This window comes from Pseudophryne corroboree, unplaced genomic scaffold (genome assembly GCF_028390025.1).
Source record: "Pseudophryne corroboree isolate aPseCor3 unplaced genomic scaffold, aPseCor3.hap2 scaffold_755, whole genome shotgun sequence".
Classification (NCBI taxonomy): domain Eukaryota; kingdom Metazoa; phylum Chordata; class Amphibia; order Anura; family Myobatrachidae; genus Pseudophryne; species Pseudophryne corroboree.
In genome coordinates this window covers 258,993-280,712 of record NW_026970335.1, presented here as the reverse complement: position 1 = coordinate 280,712, position 21,720 = coordinate 258,993, and the positions used below count along the sequence as shown (strand labels likewise).

General features: G+C 39.0%; 1 non-coding gene across 1 annotated transcript; it reads right to left on the bottom strand.

Annotated features, from left to right (window-relative positions):
- Positions 1-15,877: 15,877 nt before the first annotated feature.
- On the bottom strand, positions 15,878-15,951 carry TRNAN-AUU (transfer RNA asparagine (anticodon AUU)). The gene has a single exon. It is a non-coding gene; the product is annotated as a tRNA-Asn (tRNA).
- Positions 15,952-21,720: the final 5,769 nt, after the last annotated feature.

Sequence of the window (21,720 nt, the reverse complement as noted above, 5' to 3'; positions counted from 1 at the left end):
TTTGAAGGGCGGATTATGTCTGCCCAACTTCGATGCCCCCCGGTCTTAATGAGAGACAAAGGGAAACCCGAGACAGGGTGATAACAAGAGGCCCTCTAACTAAACAACCAGGCCAGGGGCTAAGCAAACTCAAAACTATAATATGTGCGGAGAAACCGCCAGGAAAAAGGACAACCAAAATATCCACTTGTCCAATTCTCCTACCCGGCACCGCCGAGTACCAGAGAGGACTTGTGGAAGCGGAACCCTCCGCAAATGCTCCAAACACAAAATATAAAAGGTAAAACGGCTGAGCCGCAACACACGGCAGAGCCGCAACTCACGAACACCACTGGATATAAAACGGTGATCAGTCAGGACTCCAGGGAACCAAACGACCTCTTGGGATGAGATGACAACTCCCGAATACCGGACTTCTGCGGACTGGAATGACCGGATACAGCAGGACTGGAAACAGACTCTCAGCAAACAAATCTACAAAGAAATATAACTGCATCAATTGTATTCTGACTAAAATGATCTTATTTGGTTCTAGATTTAAGAGTTTTTTTGAAATACTTTAAGATTTAGAGATTATTTGGTATTAGGTTGGGTAATTTTACTGTCTATATTCATGGATTTCTACAGATCTGAATGGTCAATCTGGCATTAATATATGGTTAAAAGAGCTTCTTGGTTTTAAGGGTAATAAAAATTCCATGAGCATCATTCTCATAAGAGTAATAAAAATTAGGAGGTTTATGAAAGATTTATAAACATAATGATTGAGAGTATCGTTATTGTTTAATCGTGATTTAAAGTAACTTCTGGCTATGAGACATTGGTTTTTATATTATTGTTTTTTAATAGTTCATTTAAGTGTATTTTAAATAATTCGAGTCCACTCTCCTTTGTTTCTCTGCAAATGTGTTAATATATATATGTATAAGAAATTTTTTGACTGCCACTGCTTGAATAGGAGTCTGCAAGTCATTAATAGATTAAATTAAATGATGGCAGCTGAGCTCCTTCTGATTACAAGTGATTACCAACAGACAGGTGTATTGCCAATTAAGGAAGCAGAGGAGTATAAAGGAGACCAGGGGCTCTAGAGGCGGTACTTCTGAGGAAACAGCCCCAGGATTGAGGCTGAGAAACGCGTCAAGCAATCCGTCTGATTACATTGCCCGACATTCTGCATGGCATCCAGCTAACCATCACGAACAGAGACTGATTTCTGCAGCACGTCCCCGACAGCATCCGCCGCTCAGCGCCTCACCCAGCATCTGTTCGGCATTTGGCTCACCGCACCAAACGGAGATTCAGCTTATGACAGCTAGCAGTATGCTCCAGGTGAAGCTTGATGGAAAGTGGTGAGAGAGCATTATAGTCTTTGAATTTTTATGCCGATCTGAATGAGACTGTGAGCATTTTATCTATTATTTCTCACAAGCCCTGCACATTCTGTTGCAGTGTCCCAGAGCGGGCAGCCGGCGCCCTACGGACATAACACAATTGTTGCCCATTGCATAAGTTGGGTTAAGTATAATAACAGACTCCAAAATAGCGTCACATGCTTAATCTGTTATTGTGCAATTATAAGCTTCATAGGAAAAGCTGATCAATTCTGGACGGCATTATTGAGAAATAAGAGCTAAATAGGGATTTCACAAATAATGGAGCGGATGACATCAATGTGAATAATCCCTATATACATCACGGATGAACTTTTAAACCCTCTACCAATATATGGTTTCAAGTGTTTCAATCAGCCCACGCGTGGAGCTTACTCTAAGGAATTCCTGTTAATCACAAGAGTTACTATACATTATATAAAGGGTAGATTGATACATTGTTCCAAAGGAGACCTTAGTGAGGAATACAAATTGTTACATGTTTTGATGTGTTGCTGCTAAAAGATTTTTTAAAGTCACAGGATGTTTAGGTTTTCTCATAATTTTTATATATGAATAAGGTCATTTTTAATAAAATATATTAATACTTTAGTGACAGCGCTTCTCTCTGTGGTTCTCAGCAAACAAAGGCAGCATGCAGGAAGCTATTACCGGCATCTGTGAGAAGCCCTGGGAGTGTATTTAACAAGGAGTCCTCCAATCAGCTGCTAAAGGCTGATTAGAATAAATGCCGTGCAGCTGCCTTGCTGCACGGCCAGAGAGCAGGTGAATATCTTAATTTCCTAAAGCCTAGCAACGGGGAACGCGGTCCACCAGTGGCGTCCCCGTTGCTAGGGTCCGTGCGGCTCAGCGCGCCCGGCGTCTAGCGTTGCTAGGGAGCCGGCGGCTGTACGTGCACGGCATCTCTAGTTGCTAGGCGCCGGGCCGCGCAGACCATCAAGCGGACCCCGGCGCCTAACAGTACCCCCCCTTTGAGGAGGGGTCAAGGAACCCCTAAAGCCAGGTTTCTGAGGAAATTCCCGAAAAAATGCCCTCTTGAGCCTCGGGGCATGAAGATCCTTATCCTGGACCCAAGACCTTTCCTCCGGACCATAGCCTTTCCAGTGAACCAGAAAATACAGCCGATCCCGGGACAATTTGGAATCGAGAACCTTCTCTACCAAGAACTCCTGTTGTCCCTGTACATCCACTGGAGATCTACCCTGAGAGATCTTCCGAGGAAATCTACTGGAAGAAACGTATTGTTTCAACAGGGAACAATGAAACGTATTTCCAATCCTGAGAGATCTTGGTAAACGTAACCGAAAGGCAACTGGGTTGACTCTTTTAATAATAAGAAATGGCCCAATAAATTTGGGTCCCAGTCTAGCTGAGGATTGTCGAAGCCTGATGTTGCGAGTCGACAACCACACCCTATCTCCCACCTTAAAAGTGCAAGGACGTCGGAGCCTGTCAGAAAATTTCTTCTCTCGAAAGGCCGCTTTTCTGAGAGCAAGGTGCACCTTTTTCCAAATGGCTCTGAGATGGGAGGTTAAGGTAAGCGAGGAGACTGAGGAATGATGAAAAAAAGAATTAGCTCTGGGGTGAAAACCAAAAACTGAAAAGAATGGAGACTCTTTAGTGGAGGAATGACAAGAATTATTGTAAGCAAATTCAGCCAACGGAAGAAACTCGGACCAATCATTCTGGAGTTTGGCTGAATACAAGCGCAAATATTGTTTCAATGATTGGTTAACTCGTTTGGTTTGCCCGTTGGATTGTGGGTGGTAACCGGATGTTAACGACAATTTCATCTTCAATGAGGCACAAAAACATTTCCAGAATTGTGCGATGAATTGTGGACCCCGATCAGAAACAATATCAGTAGGCAACCCATGAAGCCTGAATACATGGCGGAGAAACAAAACTGCCAACCCTTGGGCAGAAGGCAATCGGGGAAGAGCAATAAAATGAGCCATTTTACTAAAACGGTCCACTACCACCCATATGACTCGGAATCCGGCTGAAAGGGGAAGGTCAACCACAAAATCCATGGAAATATGAGACCACGGCCTGAGAGGAACATTTAAGGGCATAAGTTACCCGATTGGCAAGGAACGGGGAACCTTATGCTGTGCACAAACCTGACATGAATAAACAAATTCCTTGACGTCTTTAGAAAGACCAGGCCACCATACTGAGCGAGAGACTAACTCCAATGTCTTAGAGACTCCTGGATGCCCTGAAACTTTGTTATCATGGAATTCCGTTAAAACAGTAACTCTCAAAAACTCAGGGACGTAAAGACGACCAGCAGGGGTAATTCTAGGAGCTTGGTGTTGAAGCTGTTTTAACTGGGTAAATAAATCTTGTGTGAGGCCCGCCCAGATGACCGAAGATGGAAGTATGGGGGTAACAGGATTGTTATTGTGAACCGGAAGAAAGCTATGTGACAGGGCATCAGCCTTAGTATTCTTGGAACCAGGCCTGAAAGTGATTATAAATTTGAAACGCGTAAAAAATAATGCCCAACGTGCCTGCCGGGCATTAAGCCGCTTAGCCGATTCAATCTATTGCAGGTTCTTATGGTCAGTCAATACCGAAATAGTATGTTTTGCTCCCTCCAGCCAATGCCTCCACTCCTCGAAAGCCCATTTTACCGCCAGTAACTCCCGATTACCAACGTCATAGTTGGATTCAGCGGAGGAGAATTTCCTGGACATAAAGGCACAAGGATGTAACTCCAGAGACTCCGGATCCTTTTGAGAAAGGATAGCCCCCACTCCAACCTCCGAGGCATCAACCTCCACCACAAAGGGCAATTCCGGATTAGGAAGTCTGAGGACTGGAGCCGAGACAAAGGCTTGTTTCAAGGCCCGGAAGGACAACTCAGCTTCACGCGACCAGTTGGTAGGATCCGCTCCTTTCTTTGTCAGAGCTACAATGGGAGCAACCAGGTCAGAAAAAGAATGAATGAACCTCCTATAATAATTCGCAAACCCTAAAAAACGCTTAATTGCTTTTAAATTGGTGGGTTGCGCCCAACTAAGGATGGCCTGGAGTTTCTTTGGTTCCATGGAAAATCCCTGAGGGGAAATTATGTACCCTAAAAAAGATACTTCCGTGACATGAAACTCACACTTCTCCAGCTTGGCATATAAATGATTCTCACATAACTTTTGAAGAACCAGACGCACCTGGGTAACATGTTGTTCCATTGATTTAGAAAAAATCAGGATGTCGTCTAAGTAAACGACCACGAATTTCCCTAGGAAGTCACGGAGCACATCGTTAATGAGGTCTTGAAAAACTGCCGGAGCATTGGACAGGCCGAACGGCATCACCAGGTATTCGTAGTGACCCGACTGAGTACTGAAGGCCGTTTTCCACTCATCTCCAGATTTAATTCGGATGAGGTTGTACGCTCCTCTAAGGTCAATTTTAGAAAAAAATCACAGCAGAACGTAACTGATCAAAGAGTACAGAAATCAACGGCAAAGGATAGGTGTTTTTAACTGAGATCTTATTCAGGGCTCTAAAATCAATGCAAGGTCTAAGCGAGCCATCCTTTTTCTCCACAAAGAAGAAGCCTGCACTTAAAGGAGATTTTGATGGTCTAATAAATCCTTTCTCAAGGCTCTCCTTTACATAATCATTCATAGCCGCAGTTTCTGGCCCGGATAATGCATATAATCTTCCCTTTGGCAATGCGGCACCAGGAATTAACTCAATAGCACAATCATAAGGCCGATGGGGAGGCAGAATGTCCGCATTGCCTTTGGAGAAAACATCAGCAAACTCCTGGTATTCCACCGGAATGAGTTCTGGAATGATAGCTGCTACTCTGACTGGAAACGTGATACATTCCTTATCACAAAAAGTACCCCAATGTGAAATCTCCCCCGACCGCCAATCAATGGTGGGATTATGAAAGGCCAGCCAAGGGTGACCCAGAACAACTGGAACTGCTGGGCAATGTGTAAGAAAGAACTCGATTTTCTCGGAATGTAGAGCTCCTACTGTAAGTAGTACAGGAGGTGTACGGAGAGAAATAATCCCATTAGACAGCGGACTCCCATCTAAGCCATGCATGGTGACACACCTACCCAAAGGTAACTGAGGAATGCCTAAGGCCTTAGCCCAAGTTAAATCCATAAAGTTTCCTGCAGCTCCACTGTCAACAAAAGCCGACACCAAAGAACTGAGGCTGCCAAAGGAAACTTTAACTGGGACTAAAAGGGAGTTATTCGAGGAGATAAGCTGCAGACCTAGGTGAACCCCCTCACAATTCACCTGGTCAAAGCATTTCCCGACTTGTTCGGACAATTACGAGCAAAATGTCCCTTACCCCCACAGTACAGACAAAGACCAGAATTTTGCCTTCTGGCTCTTTCTTCAGGAGACAGCCGGGAGAGACCCATCTGCATGGTCTCCTCTACGTCTTCAGGAATGGAATATACACACGGACTTGACCTTACAGGTGCTCCTTTTTCAGCCCTCCGCTCTCTGAGACGACGATCAATCTTAATAGAAAGCTCCATGAGTTTATCGAGAGTCTCAGGAGCGGGGTACTGAAGGAGACTGTCTTTTATAGACTCTGATAAGCCGAGGCGAAACTGACTGCGCAGGGCTGGGTCATTCCAGCCACAGTCGTTCGACCAACGGCGAAACTCCGTACAATAAACCTCTGCAGGATTTCTACCCTGTCTGAGAGCGCGCAACTGACTTTCAGCGGACGCCTCTCTATCAGGGTCATCATACAAGAGCCCTAAAGACTCAAAAAAAGCGTCAATTGACAACAATGCCGGATCCTCTGCTCTTAAACCAAATGCCCAGGTCTGAGGATCCCCCTGGAGCAAAGAAATAATAAACCCGACCCGCTGAGATTCAGTACCCGAGGAAGTCGGTCTTAAACGAAAATAAAGTTTACAGGATTCTTTAAAATTAAAAAAACTCTTTTCTATCACCAGAAAAACGGTCAGGCAAATGCATCTTTGGTTCAGGGACTACCCTTGGGGAAGCTCGCAAAAGATCTTCCTGCGACTTCACCCGAAGAGAAAGATCCTGAACCATCTGAGTAAGTTCTTGAATCTGGCTGACTAAGAGCTGACCAGGATTTGGCCCTAAACCTGTTGGATTCATGAGGCCGATAAACTCTCACAAAACTGAATGAGCAAAAATTAAACCCTGTTTAATTTTAAGTTTTGGTATGGCCGGTAATAATGTTATGATTCCAGCACTCTGGTCAGAGAAGATCTTATGGCAAGGACTGGAGCACTGGAACGGAATGCTGGGGAAGGGAGCAGGACAGGAAAATAGCCCCTGGCGCCCTAACTCTGTTGTCTCACCCGTGTTGTCAGAAATCCCCTGCGAGACTATGGTTTCTTGAGCCCTTGGCAGCCGCGTTTGAAGGGCGGATTATGTCTGCCCAACTTCGATGCCCCCCGGTCTTAATGAGAGACAAAGGGAAACCTGAGACAGGGTGATAACAAGAGGCCCTCTAACTAAACAACCAGGCCAGGGGCTAAGCAAACTCAAAACTATAATATGTGCGGAGAAACCGCCAGGAAAAAGGACAACCAAAATATCCACTTGTCCAATTCTCCTACCCGGCACCGCCAAGTACCAGAGAGGACTTGTGGAAGCGGAACCCTCCGCAAATGCTCCAAACACAAAATATAAAAGGTAAAGCGGCTGAGCCGCAACACACGGCAGAGCCGCAACTCACGAACACCACTGGATATAAAACGGTGATCAGTCAGGACTCCAGGGAACCAAACGACCTCTTGGGATGAGATGACAACTCCCGAATACCGGACTTCTGCGGACTGGAATGACCGGATACAGCAGGACTGGAAACAGACTCTCAGCAAACAAAGGCAGCATGCAGGAAGCTATTACCGGCGTCTGTGAGAAGCCCTGGGAGTGTATTTAACAAGGAGTCCTCCAATCAGCTGCTAAAGGCTGATTAGAATAAATGCCGTGCAGCTGCCTTGCTGCACGGCCAGAGAGCAGGTGAATATCTTAATTTCCTAAAGCCTAGCAATGGGGAACGCGATCCGCCAGTGGCGTCCCCGTTGCTAGGGTCCGTGCGGCTCAGCGCGCCCGGCGTCTAGCGTTGCTAGGGAGCCGGCGGCTGTACGTGCACGGCGTCTCTTGTTGCTAGGCGCCGGGCCGCGCAGACCATCATGCGGACCCTGGCGCCTAACAGTATGACTCCCAAAAACAACAACCGCGTCATTGGGACCAACTGCGATTTTGGCAAGTTTAGGAGCCAACCATGTTGTTGAAGAACTGTCAGGGAGAGTGCAATGTTTTGCACCAACTGGTCCCTGGATCTCGCCTTTATCAGGAGATCATCCAAGTACGGGATAATTGTGACTCCTTGCTTGCGAAGGAGAACCATAATTTCCGCCATCACCCTGGTGAAAATCCTCGGAGCCGTGGACAGACCAAACGGCAATGTCTGAAATTGGTAATGACAATCCTGAATTGCAAACCTTAGGTAGCTTGAGGCAGTGGCTAAATGGGAACATGTAAGTAGGCATCCTTTATGTCTACCAAAACCATGAAATCTCCGTCCTCCGGACTGGAGATCACTGCCCTGAGAAATTCCATCTTGAAATTGAATTTCTTTAGGAAGAAATTGAGGGATTTCAGATTTAAGATTGGTCTGACTGAGCCGTCCGGCTTCGGGACCACGAAGAGGCTTGAATAAAAACCTTCTCCCTGCTGACAAAGGCCAATTTGAACAATCGGTGAGGGGGAACGTCTTGAAACCCCAGTTTGTACCCTTGGGACACTATTTGTAAAACCCACGAGTCCAGGTCCGAATGAATCCAGAACTGACTGAAGAGTTTTAGACGTGCCCCCACTGGTGTGGGCTCCTGCAAGAAAGCCCCAGTGTCATGCAGTGGATTTGGCAGAAGCAGAGGACAATCTCTGGTCCTGCGATCTTGAAGAGGCTACAGACCTCTTCCTTTTCCTTCCTCTACCTGCAAAGAAAGGGGAATCTAAACTTCTTGCATATCTATTGGGCCAAAATGACTGCGGTAGATAATGATGCGTCTTCATCCGTTGACAGGGAACATAGGGCAAGAAGGTTGACTTACCATTGAAATGAGGATGCATCTTGCTGCCTTTCCAATGAAGCAAGTTTAATTTAGTAATAGGTGAAAAACCATCCTTACAAAGGTGTTAATCAGAGACTTGGCTTTGTGGACACTTTTCAGAGAACAAATTTGTTAGCATAAAAATAAAGCCAGAAAATGAAGAGCTGTTTAATCACGCAATTTGATTTTTTTGCCAGCATATTTCTTTTTCTCTGCAACCCACTGCTAAATTGTGATTCCTAGATGTTTTTATAAAATCACTGAATCAAATCTAACTCTGATTACATCAGAGAAGGCCAGGTACCCTACACCATAACAGGGGGTATGAAATTTGACTTGTCTACTTAAAGATCACCAAAATCTGATAACAAGGTCAAGTACGTCCCTGGGTGGGATTGAACCACCAACCTTCTGGTTAATAGCCGTACACACTAACTGATTGCGCCACAGAGACACTTTGCAAAAGTACATACTGACAAAGGCTAATAAGCATTCATCTAAAACGTTTCCTAGAAAAACTTTAAAAAGTCAATAATCTGGAGAGTTTTTGCAAGATGTTTCTTCCATCAACCAACGAAGAAACACATTGGTACTTTCCCATGATGAGTGAGTGCTTCAGGATCTCTTGCACTTACATGTGCAGCAGAGTACAGCAATGGAAGCATGCTAGGCCCATAACCCAGAGGTAGGCAGATTGAAACTATCTTCTGCTATATGCATTTTTTTTTGTTAATTAAAGTAATCCAAAACTGGGATTGATATTTTGGCTCTTTTATTTTTACTTAAAGTACAACAACTTTTACCATTTTAATTTGTTTTAATAGTATATTGACAGTATTGTTTTCTTTCAAAAATCCACTTAATTTTCTTTACCCTATTATTAAAATGGTAATTGACAAAAACAAACTACATTGTCACCAGAAGAGCAATACAAAATGTACAAGTGATATATTAAAATCATATTTCCAGCTTGCATTTCAATGATGCATTGGGGCAACGATTTTGTGAGAAACATCTTCACCCTTAAATAAAGATTTTCTTAATTCCTTACCTGTGTGCTAATTAGATATCACCTTGTTTTCATATTAAACAGACTTCCACATGAGAAAGCAGCAAGGATGCAGTGGCGTTAATGTTTCCTGGTGTCAACTTGTATTATTTCAGTAGACATTGAAATGAGGATGCATCTTGCTGCCTTTCCAATGAAGCAAGTTTAATTTAGTAATAGGTGAAAAACCATCCTTACAAAGGTGTTAATCAGAGACTTGGCTTTGTGGACACTTTTCAGAGAACAAATTTGTTAGCATAAAAATAAAGCCAGAAAATGAAGAGCTGTTTAATCACTCAATTGGATTTTTCTGCCAGCATATTTTTTTTCTCTGCAACCCACTGCTAAATTGTGCTTCCTAGCTGTTTTTATAAAATCACTGAATCAAATCTAACTCTGATTACATCAGAGAAGGCCAGGTACCCTACACCGTAACAGGGGGTTTGAAATTTTGACTTGTCTACTTAAAGATCACCAAAATCTGATAACAAGGGAAATTAGGTCCCTGGGTGGGATTGAACCACCAACCTTATGGTTAATAGCCGTACATACTAATTGATTGCGCCACAGAGACACTTTGCAAAAGTCCATACTGACAAAGGCTAATAAGCATTCATCTAAAACGTTTCCTAGAAAAACTTTAAAAAGTCAATAATCTGGAGAGTTTTTGTAAGATGTTTCTTCCATCAACCAACGAAGAAACACATTGGTACTTTCCCATGATGAGTGAGTGCTTCAGGATCTCTTGCACTTACATGTGCAGCAGAGTACTGCAATGGAAGCATGCTGGGCCCATAACCCAGAGGTAGGCAGATTGAAACTATCCTCTGCTATATGCATTTTTTTTTGTTAATTAAAGTAATCCAAAACTGGGATTGATATTTTTGCTCTTTTATTTTTACTTAAAGTACAATAACTTTTACCATTTTAATTTGTTTTAATAGTATATTGACAGTATAGTTTTCTTTCAAAAATCCACTTAATTTTCTTTACCCTGTTATTAAAATGGTAATTGACAAAAAAAACTACATTGTCACCAGAAGAGCAATACAAAATGTACAAGTGATATATTAAAATCATCTTTCCAGCTTGAATTTCAATGATGCATTGGGGCAACAATTTTGTGAGAAACATCTTCACCCTTAAATAAAGATTTTCGTAATTCCTTACCTGTGTGCTAATTAGATATCACCTTGTTTTCACATTAAACAGACTTCCACATGAGAAAGCAGCAAGGATGCAGTGGCGTTAATGTTTCCTGGTGTCAACCTGTATTATTTCAGTAGACATTGAAATGAGGATGCATCTTGCTGCCTTTCCAATGAAGCAAGTTTAATTTAGTAATAGGTGAAAAACCATCCCTACAAAGGTGTTAATCAGAGACTTGGCTTTGTGGACACTTTTCAGAGAACAAATTTGTTAGCATAAAAATAAAGCAAGAAAATTAAGAGCTGTTAAATCAAGCAATTTGATTTTTTTGCAAGCATATTTCTTTTTCTCTGCAACCCACTGCTAAATTGTGCTTCCTAGATGTTTTTATAAAATCACTGAATCAAATCTAACTCTGATTACATCAGAGAAGGCCAGGTACCCTACACAATAAGAGGGGGTTTGAAATTTTGACTTGTCTACTTAAATATCACCAAAATCTGATAACAAGGTCAATTACGTCCCTGGGTGGGATTGAACCACCAACCTTTTGGTTAATAGCCATACACACTAACTGATTGCGCCACAGAGACACTTTGCAAAAGTACATACTGACAAAGGCTAATAAGCATTCATCTAAAACGTTTCCTAGAAAAACTTAATAAAGTCAATAATCTGGAGAGTTTTTGTAAGATGTTTCTTCTATCAACCAACGAAGAAACACATTGGTACTTTCCCATGATGAGTGAGTGCTTCAGGATCTCTTGCACTTACATGTGCAGCAGAGTACAGCAATGGAAGCATGCTGGGCCCATAACCCAGAGGTAGGCAGATTGAAACTATCCTCTGCTATATGCATTTTTTTGTTTGTTAATTAAAGTATTCCAAAACTGGGATTGATATTTTGGCTCTTTTATTTTTACTTAAAGTACAATAACTTTTACCATTTTAATTTGTTTTAATAGTATATTGACAGTTTTGTTTTCTTTCAAAAATCCACTTCATTTTCTTTACCCTATTATTAAAATGGTAATTGACAAAAACAAACTACATTGTCACCAGAAGAGCAATACAAAATGTACAAGTGATATATTAAAATCATCTTTCCAGCTTGAATTTCAATGATGCATTGGGGCAACGATTTTGTGAGAAACATCTTCACCCTTAAATAAAGATTTTCTTAATTCCTTACCTGTGTGCTAATTAGATATCACCTTGTTTTCACATTAAACAGACTTCCACATGAGAAAGCAGCAAGGATGCAGTGGCGTTAATGTTTCCTGGTGTCAACCTGTATTATTTCAGTAGACATTGAAATGAGGATGCATCTTGCTGCCTTTCCAATGAAGCAAGTTTAATTTAGTAATAGGTGAAAAACCATCCTTACAAAGGTGTTAATCAGAGACTTGGCTTTGTGGACACTTTTCAGAGAACAAATTTGTTAGCATAAAAATAAAGCCAGAAAATAAAGAGCTGTTTAATCACTCAATTGGATTTTTCTGCCAGCATATTTTTTTTCTCTGCAACCCACTGCTAAATTGTGCTTCCTAGCTTTTTTTTATAAAATCACTGAATCAAATCTAACTCTGATTACATCAGAGAAGGCCAGGTACCCTACACAATAACAGGGAGTATGAAATTTGACTTGTCTACTTAAAGATCACCAAAATCTGATCACAAGGTCAATTACGTCCCTGGGTGGGATTGAACCACTAACCTTTTGGTTAATAGCCGTACACACTAACTGATTGCGCCACAGAGACACTTTGCAAAAGTACATACTGACAAATGCTAATAAGCATTCATCTAAAACGTTTCCTAGAAAAACTTAAAAAAGTCAATAATCTGGAGAGTTTTTGTAAGATGTTTCTTCCATCAACCAACGAAGAAACACATTGGTACTTTCCCATGATGAGTGAGTGCTTCAGGATCTCTTGCACTTACATGTGCAGCAGAGTACAGCAATGGAAGCATGCTGGGCCCATAACCCAGAGGTAGGCAGATTGAAACTATCCTCTGCTATATGCTTTTTTTTTGTTAATTAAAGTAATCCAAAACTGGGATTGATATTTTGGCTCTTTTATTTTTACTTAAAGTACAATAACTTTTACCATTTTAATTTGTTTTAATAGTATATTGACAGTATTGTTTTCTTTCAAAAATCCACTTCATTTTCTTTACCCTATTATTAAAATGGTAATTGACAAAAACAAACTACATTGTCACCAGAAGAGCAATACAAAATGTACAAGTGATATATTAAAATCATCTTTCCAGCTTGAATTTCAATGATGCATTGGGGCAACGATTTTGTGAGAAACATCTTCACCCTTAAATAAAGATTTTCTTAATTCCTTACCAGTGTGATAATTAGATATCACCTTGTTTTCGCATTAAACAGACTTCCACATGAGAAAGCAGCAAGGATGCAGTGGCGTTAATGTTTCCTGGTGTCAACTTGTATTATTTCAGTAGACATTGAAATGAGGATGCATCTTGCTGCCTTTCCAATGAAGCAAGTTTAATTTAGTAATAGGTGAAAAACTATCCTTACAAAGGTGTTAATCAGAGACTTGGCTTTGTGGACACTTTTCAGAGAACAAATTTGTTAGCATAAAAATAAAGCCAGAAAATGAAGAGCTGTTTAATCACTCAATTGGATTTTTCTGCCAGCATATTTTTTTTCTCTGCAAACCACTGCTAAATTGTGCTTCCTCGCTGTTTTTATAAAATCAATGAATCAAATCTAACTCTGATTACATCAGAGAAGGCCAGGTACCCTACACCATAAGAGGGGGTTTGAAATTTTGACTTGTCTACTTAAAGATCACCAAAAGCTGATAACATGATCAATTACATCCCAGGGTGGGATTGAACCACCAACCTTTTAGTTAATAGCCGTACACACTAACTGATTGCGCCACAGAGACACTTTGCGAAAGTGCATACTGACAAAGGCTAATAAGCATTCATCTAAAACGTTTCCTAGAAAAACTTTAAAAAGTCAATAATCTGGAGAGTTTTTGTAAGATGTTTCTTCCATCAACCAACGAAGAAACACATTGGTACTTTCCCATGATGAGTGAGTGCTTCAGGATCTCTTGCACTTACATGTGCAGCAAAGTACAGCAATGGAAGCATGCTGGGTTCATAACCCAGAGGTAGGCAGATTGAAACTATCCTCTGCTGTATGCTTTTTTTTTTTAATTAAAGTAATCCAAAACTGGGATTGATATTTTGGCTCTTTTATTTTTACTTAAAGTACAATAACTTTTACCATTTTAATTTGTTTTAATAGTATATTGACAGTATTGTTTTCTTTCAAAAATCCACTTAATTTTCTTTACCCTATTATTAAAATGGTAATTGACAAAAACAAACTACATTGTCACCAGAAGAGCAATACAAAATGTACAAGTGATATATTAAAATCATCTTTCCAGCTTGAATTTCAATGATGCATTGGGGCAACGATTTTGTGAGAAACATCTTCACCCTTAAATAAAGATTTTCTTAATTCCTTACCTGTGTGCTAATTAGATATCACCTTGTTTTCGCATTAAACAGACTTCCACATGAGAAAGCAGCAAGGATGCAGTGGCGTTAATGTTTCCTGGTGTCAACTTGTATTATTTCAGTAGACATTGAAATGAGGATGCATCTTGCTGCCTTTCCAATGAAGCAAGTTAAATTTAGTAATAGGTGAAAAACCATCCCTACAAAGGTGTTAATCAGAGACTTGGCTTTGTGGACACTTTTCAGAGAACAAATTTGTTAGCATAAAAATAAAGCCAGAAAATGAAGAGCTGTTTAATCACTCAATTGGATTTTTTTTGCCAGCATATTTTTTTTCTCTGCAACCCACTGCTAAATTGTGCTTCCTAGCTGTTTTTTATAAAATCACTGAATCAAATCTAACTCTGATTACATCAGAGAAGGCCAGGTACCCTACACAATAAGAGGGGGTTTGAAATTTTGACTTGTCTACTTAAATATCACCAAAATCTGATCACAAGGTCAATTACATTCCTGGGTGGGATTGAACCACCAACCTTTTGGTTAATAGCCTTACACACTAACCAATTGCACCACAGAGACACTTTGCAAAAAGTACATACTGACAAAGGCTAATAAGCATTCATCAAGAACGTTTCCTAGAAAAACTTTAAAAAGTCAATAATCTGGAGAGTTTTTGTAAGATGTTTCTTCCATCAACCAATGAAGAAACACATTGGTACTTTCCCATGATGAGTGAGTGCTTCAGGATCTCTTGCACTTACATGTGCAGCAGAGTACTGCAATGGAAGCATGCTGGACCCATAACCCAGAGATAGGTAGATTGAAACTATCCTCTGCTATATGCATTTTTTTTTGTTAATTAAAGTAATCCAAAACTGGGATTGATATTTTGTCTCTTTTATTTTTACTAAAAGTACAATAACTTTTACCATTTTAATTTGTTTTAATAGTATATTGACAGTATTGTTTTCTTTCAAAAATCCACTTCATTTTCTTTACCCTATTATTAAAATGGTAATTGACAAAAACAAACTACATTGTCACCAGAAGAGCAATACAAAATGTACAAGTGATATATTAAAATCATCTTTCCAGCTTGAATTTCAATGATGCATTGGGGCAACGATTTTGTGAGAAACATCTTCACCCTTAAATAAAGATTTTCTTAATTCCTTACCTGTGTGATAATTAGATATCACCTTGTTTTCACATTAAACAGACTTCCACATGAGAAAGCAGCAAGGATGCAGTGGCGTTAATGTTTCCTGGTGTCAACCTGTATTATTTCAGTAGACATTGAAATGAGGATGCATCTTGCTGCCTTTCCAATGAAGCAAGTTTAATTTAGTAATAGGTGAAAAACCATCCCTACAACGGTGTTAATCAGAGACTTGGCTTTGTGGACACTTTTCAGAGAACAAATTTGTTAGCATAAAAATAAAGCCAGAAAATGAAGAGCTGTTTAATCACTCAGTTGGATTTTTTTTGCCAGCATATTTTTTTTCTCTGCAACCCACTGCTAAATTGTGCTTCCTAGCTGTTTTTTATAAAATCACTGAATCAAATCTAACTCTGATTACATCAGAGAAGGCCATGTACCCTACACCATAAGAGGGGGTTTGAAATTTTGACTTGTCTACTTAAATATCACCAAAATCTGATCAGAAGTTTAATTAGGTCCCTGGGTGGGATTGAACCACCAACCTTTCGGTTAATAGCCGAACACACTAACCGATTGCGCCACAGAGACACTTTGCAAAAAGTGCCTACTGACAAAGGCTAATAAGCATACATCTAGAACGTTTCCTAGAAAAACATTAAAAAAGTCAATAATCTGGAGAGTTTTTGTAAGATGTTTCTTCCATCAACTAACGAATAAACACATTGGTACTTTCCCATGATGAGTGAGTGCTTCAGGATCTCTTGCACTTACATGTGCAGCAGAGTACTGCAATGGAAGCATGCTGGACCCATAACCCAGAGGTAGGCAGATTGAAACTATCCTTTGCTATATGCATTTTTTTTGTTAATTTAAGTAATCAAAACTGGGATTGATATTTTTGCTCTTTTATTTTTACTTAAAGTACAATAACTTTTACCATTTTAATTTGTTTTAATAGTATATTGACAGTATAGTTTTCTTTCAAAAATCCACTTAATTTTCTTTACCCTGTTATTAAAATGGTAATTGACAAAAAAAACTACATTGTCACCAGAAGAGCAATACAAAATGTACAAGTGATATATTAAAATCATCTTTCCAGCTTGAATTTCAATGATGCATTGGGGCAACAATTTTGTGAGAAACATCTTCACCCTTAAATAAAGATTTTCGTAATTCCTTACCTGTGTGCTAATTAGATATCACCTTGTTTTCACATTAAACAGACTTCCACATGAGAAAGCAGCAAGGATGCAGTGGCGTTAATGTTTCCTGGTGTCAACCTGTATTATTTCAGTAGACATTGAAATGAGGATGCATCTTGCTGCCTTTCCAATGAAGCAAGTTTAATTTAGTAATAGGTGAAAAACCATCCCTACAAAGGTGTTAATCAGAGACTTGGCTTTGTGGACACTTTTCAGAGAACAAATTTGTTAGCATAAAAATAAAGCAAGAAAATTAAGAGCTGTTAAATCAAGCAATTTGATTTTTTTGCAAGCATATTTCTTTTTCTCTGCAACCCACTGCTAAATTGTGCTTCCTAGATGTTTTTATAAAATCACTGAATCAAATCTAACTCTGATTACATCAGAGAAGGCCAGGTACCCTACACAATAAGAGGGGGTTTGAAATTTTGACTTGTCTACTTAAATATCACCAAAATCTGATAACAAGGTCAATTACGTCCCTGGGTGGGATTGAACCACCAACCTTTTGGTTAATAGCCATACACACTAACTGATTGCGCCACAGAGACACTTTGCAAAAGTACATACTGACAAAGGCTAATAAGCATTCATCTAAAACGTTTCCTAGAAAAACTTAATAAAGTCAATAATCTGGAGAGTTTTTGTAAGATGTTTCTTCTATCAACCAACGAAGAAACACATTGGTACTTTCCCATGATGAGTGAGTGCTTCAGGATCTCTTGCACTTACATGTGCAGCAGAGTACAGCAATGGAAGCATGCTGGGCCCATAACCCAGAGGTAGGCAGATTGAAACTATCCTCTGCTATATGCATTTTTTTGTTTGTTAATTAAAGTATTCCAAAACTGGGATTGATATTTTGGCTCTTTTATTTTTACTTAAAGTACAATAAATTTTACCATTTTAATTTGTTTTAATAGTATATTGACAGTTTTGTTTTCTTTCAAAAATCCACTTCATTTTCTTTACCCTATTATTAAAATGGTAATTGACAAAAACAAACTACATTGTCACCAGAAGAGCAATACAAAATGTACAAGTGATATATTAAAATCATCTTTCCAGCTTGAATTTCAATGATGCATTGGGGCAACGATTTTGTGAGAAACATCTTCACCCTTAAATAAAGATTTTCTTAATTCCTTACCTGTGTGCTAATTAGATATCACCTTGTTTTCACATTAAACAGACTTCCACATGAGAAAGCAGCAAGGATGCAGTGGCGTTAATGTTTCCTGGTGTCAACTTGTATTATTTCAGTAGACATTGAAATGAGGATGCATCTTGCTGCCTTTCCAATGAAGCAAGTTTAATTTAGTAATAGGTGAAAAACCATCCCTACAAAGGTGTTAATCAGAGACTTTGCTTTGTGGACACTTTTCAGAGAACAAATTTGTTAGCATAAAAATAAAGCCAGAAAATGAAGAGCTGTTTAATCACTCAATTGGATTTTTCTGCCAGCATATTTCTTTTTCTCTACAACCCACTGCTAAATTGTGCTTCCTAGATGTTTTTATAAATCACTGAATCAAATCTAACTCTGATTACATCAGAGAAGGCCAGGTACCCTACACCATAACAGGGGGTTTGAAATTTTGACTTGTCTACTTAAAGATCACCAAAATCTGATAACAAGGTCAATTACGTCCCTGGGTGGGATTGAACCACCAACCTTTTGGTTAATAGCCGTACACACTAACTGATTGCGCCACAGAGACACATTGCAGAAGTATATACTGACAAGGGCTAATAAGCATTCATCTAAAACGTTTCCTAGAAAAACTTTAAAAAGTTAATAATCTGGAGAGTTTTTGTAAGATGTTTCTTCCATCAACCAACGAAGAAACACATTGGTACTTTCCCATGATGAGTGAGTGCTTCAGGATCTCTTGCACTTACATGTGCAGCAGAGTACAGCAATGGAAGCATGCTGGGCCCATAACCCAGAGGTAGGCAGATTGAAACTATCCTCTGCTATATGCTTTTTTTTTGTTAATTAAAGTAATCCAAAACTGGGATTGATATTTTGGCTCTTTTATTTTTACTTAAAGTACAATAACTTTTACCATTTTAATTTGTTTTAATAGTATATTGACAGTATTGTTTTCTTTCAAAAATCCACTTCATTTTCTTTACCCTATTATTAAAATGGTAATTGACAAAAACAAACTACATTGTCACCAGAAGAGCAATACAAAATGTACAAGTGATATATTAAAATCATCTTTCCAGCTTGAATTTCAATGATGCATTGGGGCAACGATTTTGTGAGAAACATCTTCACCCTTAAATAAAGATTTTCTTAATTCCTTACCTGTGTGATAATTAGATATCACCTTGTTTTCGCATTAAACAGACTTCCACATGAGAAAGCAGCAAGGATGCAGTGGCGTTAATGTTTCCTGGTGTCAACTTGTATTATTTCAGTAGACATTGAAATGAGGATGCATCTTGCTGCCTTTCCAATGAAGCAAGTTTAATTTAGTAATAGGTGAAAAACCATCCTTACAAAGGTGTTAATCAGAGACTTGGCTTTGTGGACACTTTTCAGAGAACAAATTTGTTAGCATAAAAATAAAGCCAGAAAATGAAGAGCTGTTTAATCACTCAATTGGATTTTTCTGCCAGCATATTTTTTTTCTCTGCAAACCACTGCTAAATTGTGCTTCCTCGCTGTTTTTATAAAATCAATGAATCAAATCTAACTCTGATTACATCAGAGAAGGCCAGGTACCCTACACCATAAGAGGGGGTTTGAAATTTTGACTTGTCTACTTAAAGATCACCAAAAGCTGATAACAAGATCAATTACATCCCTGGGTGGGATTGAACCACCAACCTTTTAGTTAATAGCCGTACACACTAACTGATTGCGCCACAGAGACACTTTGTGAAAGTGCATACTGACAAAGGCTAATAAGCATTCATCTAAAACGTTTCCTAGAAAAACTTTAAAAAGTCAATAATCTGGAGAGTTTTTGTAAGATGTTTCTTCCATCAACCAACGAAGAAACACATTGGTACTTTCCCATGATGAGTGAGTGCTTCAGGATCTCTTGCACTTACATGTGCAGCAAAGTACAGCAATGGAAGCATGCTGGGTTCATAACCCAGAGGTAGGCAGATTGAAACTATCCTCTGCTGTATGCTTTTTTTTTTAATTAAAGTAATCCAAAACTGGGATTGATATTTTGGCTCTTTTATTTTTACTTAAAGTACAATAACTTTTACCATTTTAATTTGTTTTAATAGTATATTGACAGTATTGTTTTCTTTCAAAAATCCACTTAATTTTCTTTACCCTATTATTAAAATGGTAATTGACAAAAACAAACTACATTGTCACCAGAAGAGCAATACAAAATGTACAAGTGATATATTAAAATCATCTTTCCAGCTTGAATTTCAATGATGCATTGGGGCAACGATTTTGTGAGAAACATCTTCACCCTTAAATAAAGATTTTCTTAATTCCTTACCTGTGTGCTAATTAGATATCACCTTGTTTTCGCATTAAACAGACTTCCACATGAGAAAGCAGCAAGGATGCAGTGGCGTTAATGTTTCCTGGTGTCAACTTGTATTATTTCAGTAGACATTGAAATGAGGATGCATCTTGCTGCCTTTCCAATGAAGCAAGTTTAATTTAGTAATAGGTGAAAAACCATCCCTACAAAGGTGTTAATCAGAGACTTGGCTTTGTGGACACTTTTCAGAGAACAAATTTGTTAGCATAAAAATAAAGCCAGAAAATGAAGAGCTGTTTAATCACTCAATTGGATTTTTTTTGCCAGCATATTTTTTTTCTCTGCAACCCACTGCTAAATTGTGCTTCCTAGCTGTTTTTTATAAAATCACTGAATCAAATCTAACTCTGATTACATCAGAGAAGGCCAGGTACCCTACACAATAAGAGGGGGTTTGAAATTTTGACTTGTCTACTTAAATATCACCAAAATCTGATCACAAGGTCAATTACGTTCCTGGGTGGGATTGAACCACCAACCTTTTGGTTAATAGCCTTACACACTAACCAATTGCACCACAGAGACACTTTGCAAAAAGTACATACTGACAAAGGCTAATAAGCATTCATCAAGAACGTTTCCTAGAAAAACTTTAAAAAGTCAATAATCTGGAGAGTTTTTGTAAGATGTTTCTTCCATCAACCAATGAAGAAACACATTGGTACTTTCCCATGATGAGTGAGTGCTTCAGGATCTCTTGCACTTACATGTGCAGCAGAGTACTGCAATGGAAGCATGCTGGGCCCATAACCCAGAGATAGGTAGATTGAAACTATCCTCTGCTATATGCATTTTTTTTTGTTAATTAAAGTAATCCAAAACTGGGATTGATATTTTGTCTCTTTTATTTTTACTTAAAGTACAATAACTTTTACCATTTTAATTTGTTTTAATAGTATATTGACAGTATTGTTTTCTTTCAAAAATCCACTTCATTTTCTTTACCCTATTATTAAAATGGTAATTGACAAAAACAAACTACATTGTCACCAGAAGAGCAATACAAAATGTACAAGTGATATATTAAAATCATCTTTCCAGCTTGAATTTCAATGATGCATTGGGGCAACGATTTTGTGAGAAACATCTTCACCCTTAAATAAAGATTTTCTTAATTCCTTACCTGTGTGATAATTAGATATCACCTTGTTTTCACATTAAACAGACTTCCACATGAGAAAGCAGCAAGGATGCAGTGGCGTTAATGTTTCCTGGTGTCAACCTGTATTATTTCAGTAGACATTGAAATGAGGATGCATCTTGCTGCCTTTCCAATGAAGCAAGTTTAATTTAGTAATAGGTGAAAAACCATCCCTACAACGGTGTTAATCAGAGACTTGGCTTTGTGGACACTTTTCAGAGAACAAATTTGTTAGCATAAAAATAAAGCCAGAAAATGAAGAGCTGTTTAATCACTCAATTGGATTTTTTTTGCTAGCATATTTTTTTTCTCTGCAACCCACTGCTAAATTGTGCTTCCTAGCTGTTTTTTATAAAATCACTGAATCAAATCTAACTCTGATTACATCAGAGAAGGCCATGTACCCTACACCATAAGAGGGGGTTTGAAATTTTGACTTGTCTACTTAAATATCACCAAAATCTGATCACAAGTTTAATTA